The following is a 13461-nucleotide window of genomic DNA, read 5'->3' as shown; positions in this document are numbered from 1 at the left end:
AAAGGAGTTAATTTAGTCATTTGAACCACATGCTGGTTACAAATAATAAAATACAAACAACAAACAGTTTCTGCCATTGTTCACACGTGTGATGATCACGTCGTTTCATCGCAGGTCTCGGTGAGGATGTCTGAATCTTCGGTGTCAGAGGTTACTAGCACTTAACACAACGGTGGAGTACAGCTTTTACTGCTTTTCTTTGTCCTTCAGGGCGAGTTGGTTAGGCTGATGTATGTCAGGGTGGAAGTCATCTATTGGTTCTGGCACCTTCTTACAGTGACTGGCGTGAATCCAGGTTGCTCTTTCTGCGACTTTAACAGCTGTGTGAGTGACCAGTAGCACCTGGAACGGGCCTTGTCAGCGTTTGGACTTCCAGTGTTTCCTGCGAAATTCCTTCCAATCACCTGGTTGGAGTGGGTGCAGGGATGTGTCTGCTGAGGCTGGAAGTGCTGCTTTCACTGTCTGTGAAACTTGAGAGAGGACAGTGGAAAGGTTTCGACAGTAAGACAACATTGCTTCATCACAAACAGTTGTGGAGGGGAGGGGTCTGGTTACAGGTCCCACTCCCAGGTTAGGAGGTCTCCAAAATAAAACTTCAAATGGGCTGAGGTTCACTCGAGCTCTAATTCTCATCCTCATATAGGTGACCACAATAGGTAGGCGCTTGGCCTGTCGGTACCCATCAGCTGCTTCCAGAGTCCCACTGGCCAAAAAGGCCCGATAGGACTCCTTCTTCAGCTTGACGGCTTCCCTCACCACTGGTGTCCACCAGCGGGTTTGGGGATTGCCGCCGACCACTGACCATCTTACGGCCACAGCTCCGGTCGCTGCCTCAACAATGGAGGCACGGAACATGGCCCATTCGGGCTCAATGTCCCCCACCTCCCCCGGGACATGGTTGAAGCTCTGCCTTACAGGGGATTCCGCCAGCCGTTCCCAGCAGACCCTCACAATACGTTTGGGCCTGCCAGGTCTGACCGGCTTCCTCCCCCACCAGCGAAGCCAACTCACCACCAGGTGGTGATCAGTTGACAGCTCCGCCCTCTCTGCCTCCTCCAGGGACTCCAAAAAAGTTTGTGTACTCTGAACTGCTGTTCGGTGCATAAGCACAAACAACAGTCAGGACACGTCCCCCCACCCTAAGGCGGAGGGAGGCTACCCTCTCGTCTACCGGGGTAAACCCTAATGTACAGGCGCACAGCCGGGGGGCAATAAGTATGCCCACACCTGCTCTACGCCTCTGACCGCGGGCAACTCCAGAGTGGAAGAGAGTCCCACCCCTCTCGAGGAGGCTGGTTCCGGAGCCCAAGCCATGCGTCGAGGTGAGTCCAACTATATCTAGCCGGAACCGCTCAGCCTCGCGCACCAGCTCAGGCTCCTTCCCCAGCAGAGAGGTGACGTTCCACGATCCATCATTATTATATTATATATATTAGTCGGTGGTTAAAGTTAGTTTCTTGCTGTTTTTTGCTGGTTAAACTTCAGTTTAAGATCTTTCTAACAAGCCCCTGATCGTCTCTGTGGGCATATATTAATAACCCCGTGCATAAAGTGTGAAATGTCTTAATGGGCCTCGACTTTTCCCCGGCGCACTTCTGCACGTTACTGTATGAACACGTTGTTGTGAGTTATACAAAACCATCGGTATTTAGCTTGGGGGTAATCAGTCACCCACATGAGCTCCCACCACCCCATGAGAGAGCACTGTCACCCATTGTTGCCCTGACTCTCTGTTCAAACAGAGTCGGTCACCCCCCCCCCACCCGACTGTTTTGGCCACACTGCAGCGGTGGGCAGCCAGTCTCCGCTTCACATCCACCTTAATGTTGGACCACTTCTTCTTCACCTCTGCTTGTGAGGCTTCTCAGACCCCACAGCATTGACAGCCTCAGGCTCTCCCACCCACTCTTCTTGTGTTTGCCGGAGGACAGCGTGCCAAAGAACACATTTTTGCCTTCACTTCAGAAAGTAGCACCGACATAAATATAAATCAATTAAACTTTAATTTAATCTAGAAAAATTGAGTCCACTACTTAAAGAAAGCAAACATGGTAAAAGACTTTAAAGAAGGTGGTTTACAAGCCATTGACTTTGAATGCTTAAATACAGTCCTAAAAATAAACTGGCTGAAATCATTTTTAATAAATGGAAATAGTATATGGTATTGTCTTCCCAAAGGTTTGTTTAAAAAAAATGGAGGCATAGATTTTGCTCTTAGATGTGACTTTGGTGTTGACAGACTCCCTGTTAAGCTAGCCTCCTTTCACAAACTGTCAGGATGTGGTGCTAGGGAGGACACGGATGCAGACTTTCAAAAATAAAGGTTGATTCATTAACAAAAAACAAAGTGCAAAACAAAAGGCGCGGCAGAGCCGGATTCAAAAACTTGACTATGGAAAAAGCAAACAAAACTCTTGGCATAACAATAAATAAATACTTATCTTGGGAAAAGCGACGTGGAACATGGATAACGGGAATCAGGTCAAGGCAGGTAACAAACACAAAGATCCAACGACAAGACAGGGGAGACTGGAAACTAAATAGAGGGCTGGGAGTGATAGGAGAGTGAGTGCAGCTGGTGACAATGACTAACGGGTGCAGTGAATGAACTAACGATGAAGGGGGACTAATTCTCTTCAAATAAGTTCAGTTCTTCACAGGTGTCAAGGAGGTGTATACTATTCTTGCTTTTCATGAATTTCAAGGCTCTCAGGTGGTTCTTCAAAACATAAAAATAATCATTAATCACTTAAATTAAAAGCAAAGAGTGCAGATAAAATACTTTCAGTTGTCATGTGCACAGCTAAATAGAACTGTTTTCAGCCTGGATTTGAACATTGTCACAGTTGAGGCCTGTCTCACATCTTCTGGAAGACTGTTCCAGATTTTAGGAGCATAAAACTGAACACAGCCTCACCTTGTTTAGTCCTGACTCTGGGCACCAGCAGGAGACCCCTCCCTGTGGTTCTCAGAGTCAGAGTTGGTTCATATGGCTTTAACATGTCAGAGATGTACTTTGGCGCTAGACCATGAAGAGACTTGTACACAAGCAGAGCTGTTTTAAAGTCTATTCTCTGAGCGACAGGAAGCGAGTGCAGAGACCGGAGCACTGGACTAATATGGTCATATTTCCTGGTTCATGCAGTAATGTTAAGGCTGAGTTATACTTCTTTTAACTGCGCTTGCGTCTTGCGCGTATGTTAATGGCTCGAGACGTTTATACTTCATTTTGCTTTGTCGGCGCTTGCGTGTGCTGCGTGGCGATTCACCGCCAGGACAGTAGGTGGAGTAGCGGGTTTTTTCAATGACAAGCCTACTATGATGAAAGCAAATTCACCGCCAGGACCTCTTCGAGTGGATTCATGCTTCTACTTCTTGTAAATAGCCGGTATTTTGTCAGATTTTCAACACCTTGGGGGTCTAAACGACTACTTTCTCGCCTGAAAATGTTTCAAATGTTGCTAAAGTTATATATTTACAGAGTTTATAGCTTAAGGGAAATCAGCTTTTCAGGCTGGCTGATTTCGGCTTGGACAGGAGTGAAGTGCACTGTGTGTAAACGCTCTGCATACTGTCAGATCGATGAGTGCCGTTTTCAAGTAGTAGGCGGTTTCGAACACAGCCAGTGGCTTGTGCTTGAGTCTTGCGTAAAGTTTAGAAAATTGAGGTGACACACGCAAGCACGCAAGGGGGGGCTTGCAACCGCGCAAGGGCTTGCGTTGCGTCTTGCGTTGCGTCTTGCGTTACCGACTATAAACCAGGCTTTAAGGCTGAGTTATACTTCTTTTAACTGCCCTTGCGCTTTCTTCTTGCGCGTATGTTAATGGCTCGAGACGTTTATACTTCATTTAGCTTTGTCGGCGCTTGCGTGTGCTGCGTGGCGATTCACTGCCAGGAGAGTAGGTGGAGTAGCGGGTTTTTTAAATGACAAGCCTACTATGATGAAAGGAAATTCACCGCCAGGACCTCTTCGAGTGATTCATGCTTCTTCTTCTTGTAAATAGCCGGTATTTTGTCAGATTTTCAACACCTTGGGGGTCTAAACGACTACTTTCTCGCCTGAAAATGTTTCAAATGTTGCTAAAGTTATATATTTACAGAGTTTATAGCTTAAGGGAAATCAGCTTTTCAGGCTGGCTGATTTCGGCTCGGGCAGGAGTGAAGTGCGCTGTGTGTAAACGCTCTGCATGCTGTCTGATCGATGAGTATGTCGTTTTCAAGTAGTAGGCTTGCGTCTTTTCTTGCGTGAAGTTTAGAAAATTGAGGTGACACACGCAAGCTCGCAATGGGGGGCTTGCAACCGCGCAAGGGCTTGCGTTTCTTCTTGCGTCTTGCTTTGCGTCTTGCGTTACCGACTATAAACCAGGCTTAAGAAACACACAACTTAACCACCAGCACAGGTGAACATCAGCGACCCAGTGATACTTTTGTCACAGCTTCTCAGTTACTCATATAGTTCCGTGTAATACAAGTATTCCTAAATTTGACTTTTTGGCTCTTTACAACTATTTCATATGGATGGTTTCAATAAAAAAAATATAGATATAGATACCAGAACTTATCATAAATACTTGAAGTGTGTGTTGAAGCATTGGTAAAGTACTGACTGTGATGGATTCCCCATCTTTTGAGTTTGAGTGGATGGATGATGAAACCAACTCAAGATCAGCATGCATTCTTCACTCTTCAAAGATAATGAGAAAAAACATGAATATCACAAATGATGTGTGTTGACACTCTTTGGATGATTCCTGTAATAATTTAAAAAGTTTCTGCATGGTTAAAAGATGAGCTTTAGAATAAGTTGCAGTATGGATGTAGCATTAGCAGAGCCTCTGTGTCACTTAAATGTTTTAAAGCAATACTATGTAACATTTCTACCTTAAAATAACAGCTTGAAAAAAATTGTGCGGCTAGAATGAGTTTTAATATTACGATTGGCCTGTCTCCTATGCCCTTCGGGGGTCTGAGTTGGAAAAACTGCGCTATGTAACTGCGCTGAGCGGAAGTACTTCGACTTGCTTTCTGGCACACCTACCGCAAAAACAAATAGAGCCCTCTCACGCTCCCAGGTACATTTGATTACTCTTACCTTCTCGGTCGACATAGCTTGCACCTTCTGACTCCTCGCCGGTTTGTCAACAAACGTGAAACGTGAAAGCGAAAGGGTGTTGTATTTATGACAGTGTAACCGTACATTACCTCCCAGCCTGTAGGGGGAGCTCCATAATGGGCTTTTTGAGAAGTTACATTGTATTGCTTTAATTTAATATCACTTTGAAAAAAAATAAAAAATGTATTAATATGATGAAACCCAAGTAATAACATTTTGGTTCAGAGAGTCTGGCCCTATCTCTCCTTATTCATTGAGGGGGCAGTTTACCTAATAACTGTATGCTGGGTGAACTTAGAGGTTTTGGCTTTCTTTCGTCTTAAACCAAGCTTGATAAGTGATAAGGGTAGCACACACAAACTCTAAAAATAAAGGAAAGGGACAGTGCGTCATGTCTTCCTTGCCATAGTAAATGGTAAGAATGAGGTGACAACAAATTGACTAGCCGGTTCCCACGGCTTGCCATTTTTGTCCATTTTTCTTATGGCTTGAAGCCATAAATCTCTTCCCTTCCGGTTCCGTTCACTGCATGAAAAGTGGGATTTTCGTCAGTATGCGGCACTGTAGATTGTCGTGAAATTTCAGGTTTACGGCTGTTTACGGCAATTTGCAAGCAATGCAGAAAACTGCCGTGAATTGCCGGAAATTGACGTGGGCCTGGCTTGGCAGTCATCCCCCTATGACCCCCCTGCTCCTAATTCTAGGGGAGGCTATACAAATGCAAATCAGAGTTGCAGGGGGAGTTTTATCCCAGGTGAGATTTTTCCAAAAGGTAAAATCTCTGGTACAAATAGATCAGGCTAAGATATAGCCTAATTATAGACTCTTACATTTTAGCTTGAATTGATTTATTTAATGAAAGTATGCTAGATTAACTACTGTGTATGTCATTAGCAATGGCAAATGTTATGTAAAAAGACACACAAAATCAGAATCAGAATTAGCTTTATTGGCCAGGTTGGCGTAAACAAACAAGGAATTTGACTCTGGTTAATCTTTGCTCTCAAAGTACAACACTCAACAATAACATAAAAAAGAATAAAAAATACAGAACAGTAAGAATAGAATTAAGGCTACACATAAGAATAAGATGCTATGGGTGGGAATGAAATTGCCTGGAGGGGGAGTGCAGCTGGGAATGTCTGCTTTCTTGTTGTCCCTGTCATAATAGAGCTCAACCACTGTGCATAGTGGCATGACTACAGTGACCTTTTCTTTGGTCTTACTGAAATGCACAGTGGATGTATTAACCACACATCTGCAAGGAAACTTGCGCAATAACATATTTGAATGCAGTACCCTTTGACACAACATTAACAACTATAAACTGCTTTATAATGGCTGGTTGTAGTTATGCTAGAGGGTCAAGGATGGGTTGTCCTTTGCACTGCACTCCCAACATGCATCTACATCTTCATTTGAAAGAGTGCATGTTGGATTACGGACCAGTTTATTCTTTTTGGTGTTTTTCATTTGAGCGTTTTAATGGAATACAGGGAAAGTTTAATCATAACAATAGGACAATTGAAGTCCAGATTATGAGGCAATTTCAGCAGAGCCAACAGCTTCATATGCCATGGACATGTGAATATGGTGCAGAATTTTCCAGTATTTTAGGAAGACAAGTGGTTGGGACTTTGTCATGCACTGACACAGCTGATATGCTTCTTGTGAAGCACAGTGTTTTGGTGTCAGCAGAAAGACTTTTCTTAGAAAACTGTACAGTGGTGCCTCTGTCTCCATTCCACCAGACAATCTTGGATGAGCTTGACAGACATGCAATGTCTGGATGCAACTGGATATCAGCAGACTCCGTTCATTATCTGACCTAGCCCTTTTGGATTTTCTCTCCCAAACTCCATTTTTGAAATAGCGTCTTCTGTGGTCATAATACTGTGAATGAGAGAGTTCATAGTTGCAATGTTCACAGAAGCGCCGAGGTCTTTCCTACCGTCTTGGGACTTCCATCTTTCAACAAACAAGAGTTTCACAGGCACACCTTTTTTATATCATAGACGCGAGCCAGGGTGAGCTTATCTCGCGAGTCCTTCCGTATAGCAATAACCTCGCATGTGATTGGAGGAGCCCGACGAGCTTTCTACTCCTCGTCCAATCACGTGAGAGGTCATGGCCACGGCTACTTGCACGACTAGCATATTATCGTACCTAGCTAGTTCTCAGACCTTCATCTCCAGTTCCTGTGGTTTTGCTGCCTTGTCTACACGCTAGTAAGGATTTTTGCTACAATGGCTGGACGGCGTCTCGCATTTAGCTCTCCCGCCTCAACTCCTCTGGTTGAACGCGACCAACTTCCAGCCAGTCCAACAAGAAACTGTTGGTTGCCATCAGCGGACTGTCTCATCAGTTGAGTCTGGTTGCTACTGGCATGAACGAGCAGTTCAGTGCCGTTAACTCCAGGTTGCTGTCCATTGAGGATCGGTTGGTTGCTCTGGAGTCTAAAAACTGTGCGGGAGAGGCTAACTCCAAGAAAAGAAGACGGGTGCACAATCCTAAGATTGCGGTAAGAATATGTTTGATGACTGCTAGCTAAGCTAAACGTACTATAAAACCACGCCTTTGTTGGTTGCCCAAGCTAAAAGTAGCCTAGTAGCCTTGCAAAAGAACAACAGAAGCAGTGTAAGTTTCTTTATTAAAGTGTATTTGTTGTCTTGTAATTTACAGGAAGCCATACGCCGCCTTCACAACTCGGAGACCAATACTAGGCGCTACGATCTGGAGCAAGGGTAAGATTTAAATAATATGCTTTCATTCTTCTGTATAAGGAAATGGACACGTTAATAGATGCCGATCTTAACTGTATGATTTGTTTTCACAGGCTAAACTCTCCTCACAACGAGGCCGTCACGTCTTTTTTGCAAGGAGCTATGTCCGCAAGTCCAGATTTACACGATGCTGATAATGACAAAATTGTGTGTAAGTAACTTTTTTTTTTTTTACTGGTTCTCCTTCCTTGCTTAATGTTACTGTGACTTACGTTTGATTTTTATTAATTCCACTCTCATTTAATTGTTTTCCAGCGGACTGTAAGACGTACTTTGAAAGCATACGCCGGAATTTCCGATATACCCAGCCAGGACTTGCAGGGCAGGCAGAAGCTGCGAAGATTTCAGCTCAGAGTAGGTCGAGAAGAAAGAAGGTAAGACTTTTTTGTTGACTATTTTTCAGATGCATTGATAGATGTGTTGTGTCCATACGCAGTGCATAGCACAGTGCTGATTGCCTTTATTGATTTGTTTTTTACAGCTGTTGGAAGCGAGACAGAGCTGTGCTAGCAGCGGAGGTGGAACTCTGGAAGTCCGCTACAGTCGACCTGATGTCCGACGAGGAAGATGGCACTGTTGGCGGGGTGTCTGGATGGATAGTTCGTTCTCCCTCCTTCCGTAGCCAAGACCTCTCCGAACTCTGTACTACGTTGCAGTCGCGATTGGAGGGGACTCCGAAGTACAGAGCGACCCACCATAAAGGGCGGTTTATGGTCGGAAACCAGGTCGTCTGCCTGTGTGTCGCAGTTAACGCCCCCCCTTACGCAGACACTCTGGTGCACCTCCCCAAAATTGTAACTCACCGCAGACAGTGCCGCAGATGTCGTCGCAGGGAGGAGAGAAAGGAGGCCTCTGATTGGTCAACTCTACATCCGCTCTACACTATGCGTATTTCCGGTTTGCTAACCGGCTAATGGTGACGCTAACCGTGCTAACCGTGACGTTTTTAAAAAAAATAAAGCTCTTTCTTTGCATAAACGTGTTTCTGGTAAATGTTCCTTGCCTCAATAAATTCAATCATGTCGTGTAGTAGCCTACATAAGAGAACAATGATATACAGCATAATAGCATATAAATTAAAAAATAAATATATAATATAATAAATATATATATTATAATAATAAATATAATTTATTATTGGGATTTACATTTATGAGCCTGCCTACTGGTAGCTCTGCCAACCAATCACGAGTGATTTTACTTGTTTGAAAAGTAGTGGTTTCATCCAATCCTGAGTAAGGACATTCAGGGCCAGGCGCGCGGTTTCTGCATTCATATGCTAATTAGAGCCGCGAGCATGGTACGTTTCCGACAATTTGTGGCACCGACAAACGCCACGTTCGCAGGCTGTAAATTGTCGTTAACTGCCGAAAATTAGGGAGATTTTCGGGCGTTTACGGGGACGAAAATAGAGATGCCTAACTCGAATCTTTTGGGAAATCCGGGCTGATTGGATCATTTCGAGGAGGGGATTCGAGTTATACGGATCACTTGAGTCACTTATTAAAAAAAAAAAACAAAAAAAAACAAAAAAAAAAAAAACTTTCTGCCGTTTAGTGGCAATGCGCCTCGCCTTTTTTTTGTCCCATTTATCAATTCATTTTGATAAATCAAAGAGCAGCCTACGGCTACAAGTTCATTCATTTATTTTTGTCAAGTAATAATTCAATGCCATTTTATCTGAAAGCCAGACACAACAGCTAGTGTGTGCATTTACACAGCGACAAATGTGGTAGCATTAGGTGAGGCAATGCTGAGTTTAGACCTACAAGTAAACAACATGGAATGATCTTGCCCTCCCTATATCACTAAATGATTATTTTTCAACGACTGTACAAGATGCATGAAGCCACGCTAACCGAGCCTGTAGCGAGGCACAGAGGCCTCAGCAGTCAGATGGGTTGACGACAATCCTTGCTGCCGACTGGGCGCTCGCTCGTCAAGTCACGAGACAGAATCGAAACTTAAAAAGCTCAGAGTTGGCATGGATTCGCTACTTGCCCGTCTGAGTCACCCAGAGCCGCGAATCCATGCCAACTCGGAGCTTTTTAAGTTTCGATTCTGCCGCGTGACTTGACGAGCGAGCGCCCAGTCGCGGCAGCAAGGATTTTCGCTGTCGGGCCGTGAGTCACCCAGAGCCAGCATGATTCGCAAGGACACATCGCAAGTCAGGACGGATCAGTAGGGGGCATGGCTCACAACCGACAAACGGGCTCGTGACAAACGGGGCGGGAGTTAGGTTTCGTTTCACTCAGTGTGTGACTGTGTATTCGTGACTGAACACCATGCTAGAGAATGACTGTAGCCTAGTAGGCAACTAAAGAGGGATGTATATTCCGGTTTCATCATTTCTCTCACGACTAAGGTGCAAGAGCGCTGTAACTGCCATTTGTTGACATAATGAAATGCCGTCTGGCTCGACTTGGGCGGATCATTTATTTATTTTTTTTATTTTTTATTTTTTTAAGGCGGATCAAATGCATGCCACCATCCGGTCTGCTCGGGTGACGTATTTATCCGGGTTGAAAACCGGATAACCCGGATTTTGTTACAGCTCTAGACGAAAATCCCAATTTTCATGCAGTGGTTCTCTTGAGGGGAGCAGGGAAAATGGTATGTTGGTCTCTTTCAATTTGTTCGATGAACAATATAGCACGCAGCAACCCTTCGGCATTGTGGTTTTTCGTATTGGCCCCACTATTAACACTGAGGTCCTCTCCTGTGTTTTCACCGGAATGGGGGCGTGGCCCTAGGGTTGCGGTCGTCTATCAGGCAGGCAATGAACGCTGGAGAGTCTCGCATGGATGCATAGAACAATCTGCCGAAAGTGAGTGTGCTGGAGAGGCTTATATGCAGGGCTGATTGGGAATGAGCTGCAGCTGAGCTTGCATGTGAGTGTAGTCGGGCTGATTAGGCCCAACCAGAGCTATGTATTACTCTATAGCTCTGGGCCCAACTACACTCTGGACTGGCTGGCAGGTAGAGAGGAGCAGCGGCAGGGGAGAGTGGAAAATTACTGGGGCAAAGGGATAGGAGGTGAGATAAGGAGGATGAAACTGTGACAGTGTTGTGATTTTGTTTGAGTTTATAATCTATATATATATATATTTATATATATAAAAACTTATAAAGTTTAGATATTCATTTTTTTAGGGTTTGTCATTTTATTTTAATAGGGCTCGGGCATGTGACGTCACTACGTGAGCGGCGGCCATACTGGAGGCGCAGAACTGTTTGTTTACATTGTTTTCCACTGCGCGCAGGACGTACTCCCGCCTGGTCTTGGAACTTCCTTCGTTGGTTTATCTATCTTACTTATTGTCTATGGTCGCACGTTGCTGTGTCGTGGGGTGCAATAGCGCAAGCCGTGACAGGAATGGGGGGGGAATCGTAAATGGTTTATCTTTTTACCGGTTTCCTGCTTGGAGGCGCACCCACGGAGCCCAAGTGTCCGAGATAACAAAGCGTCGTCGACTAGCATGGATCGCTGCTGTAAGACGACCAAGCATAACTTTCCACTCAATCCCGGTGTCGATGAGAGTGTGTTCTCTGCATTTTCATTCTGGTAAGTTACAGACTTTTGTGTGCTGAGGTAAAAATCCCCCAAGTACCCCTGACTGCACAAGAGGACACTGTCAGTTGGAAGCAAGGGATGTCTCAATGGGTTAAAAGCGGAGGACAAATTTCGTGTGTATGCATGTATACATGACAATAAATCTGATCTTAAAGGCCTACAGAAAGCTGACACTACACCCAATACATAATGATAATACATACACAGAGGAACAATAATGATCATTGGACTCTACACCAAAACATTTCATAAACGCATGAAATTTGCGATTTTGAATTTGCCGCTTGGAAATCCTTCCTGGAATTCCAGACTGGGGGCGGGGCTTCCGTGTGACGTCACAGGTGCCATGGGTTTTCCTGGCTGCCGCTATTAGTAGCCTATGCTTGTTGAGTGGTGAAGGCAATAAAACGTTGGGTTCAGTGCAGTTTTTATTGCGAGTAGATGTACAAAGTGTGTGTTGCCCTCAGCAGCAGCAGCTCACACCACCGGGGACAGAGGAAGCAGAGAGACCCGCGGTCTTGTGTCTGTGTCTCCCTGTCCTCCTCTCTGGTGAAATCAGCCGGAGCCATCCCGCCGTGTTCAGCTCCCTGCGGTGCGGACGCTCAGGGGGAATCCACCTGGCGGAGAGCGGACACACCGCGGGATGGTTGCCCGGACACACTCTCCGCGGCACACATCGAAATGTGCCGTGAAGAAGCTGTCCAGGTCTGGCAAACTGCTGGCTTCGCTACTAGAACTACTGGGGGTTGTTCCAGCAGCTGGCACTCGCGACGTCACGCACCTGTCGTTCCAGTTTGCCAAATTCGAGTCAAATGTGGTGATAGTTTATTGGGCCTAATCAGGACTATCCAGGGGCCTAAAATTATTTTAAAATCATAAAAAAATTCCATGGTATATAAGGAATCGATCTGCTATTTCAGTTTTGTGCAAAAAATCACCTCTCTGTAGGCCTTTAATCTTAATCTTAATCTAATGTGGAAAATACAAGGAAAATTGCCCATCTCCGAATTCACGTGGAAAGGGCGATTGGAACTGTCAGAAACAATACACCTTTTTGTCAGCAAAAGTACCTATCAACATAGTATTGCCATGCAAAGGTGAAGACAAAACATTCTTTGACAAGATTGTGTCTGTATGTTGTACTTTGACCACCATGAGCAGGAGTGTTGTGCAAAGTTGAAGTCGTCTGAAATAAATATGCTTTGAGATACAGCCAAGTGTGTGTGTGTTTCATTATTTATTTACAAGTAGAGTAACATGACAAAAGTGTCATTATAATTGAAACTGTTGCAAAGTATAAGCACTGACACCACATACTATATATGCAATTATGTCCGAAAGGGTGAACTTCAGCAGTAAATCTTCGTCGACACTCCATTCCTTGCTCGGTATTTCATAAGGGTCCAGTCCGTTTATAACGCCAATCTTCTGTATGTACCGATCTCTGGCTTCCTTCTGTAATGTATCCCGGTATATCCCACATCCTTTCTTCGATTTTAACATGCTTTTCTCTCACTTTTCTCTCACTGTTTTTTCCTTGATCTCTGTCTTGCCTCGGTTTGTTTACGATAGATTGTGCCTCCAATATGGCGACCATATCCCAGAATGCAACGCGTGTGCCCGAGCCCTATTATTTCTTTGATTAGTCTGGGAGTTTGAAATGGATTATTAGTGATAAATATCACTATTTGATTTAATTATAGATTTTAATTGTTGGTAATGAAGAAATTCTTCTTCCCCAACTCCGAATTTCTGGATTAGTGTATGAAATTAAAATAATTGGTTATTTTTTAAATAAATGGTGAAGGTGAGAGATGCTCCCATGTGGGAAGTATACTGTAGCAGCTGTTATAACAACTTTATGTAACGGGGTCCTCGCCAGCAGGCAGCGCTGACTCCTCACCTGGGGAGGCTATTTAGGTGCGCCGGTAGCAGGATCCGTCCTTTCTCTTCCTCTGCCGGGTCATTGGGAACTCAGCCAGTGTGAGGGG

The sequence above is a fragment of the Odontesthes bonariensis genome, chromosome 16 (genome assembly GCF_027942865.1).
Source record: "Odontesthes bonariensis isolate fOdoBon6 chromosome 16, fOdoBon6.hap1, whole genome shotgun sequence".
Taxonomy (NCBI): domain Eukaryota; kingdom Metazoa; phylum Chordata; class Actinopteri; order Atheriniformes; family Atherinopsidae; genus Odontesthes; species Odontesthes bonariensis.
Note: the sequence above shows the minus strand (reverse complement) of the source record.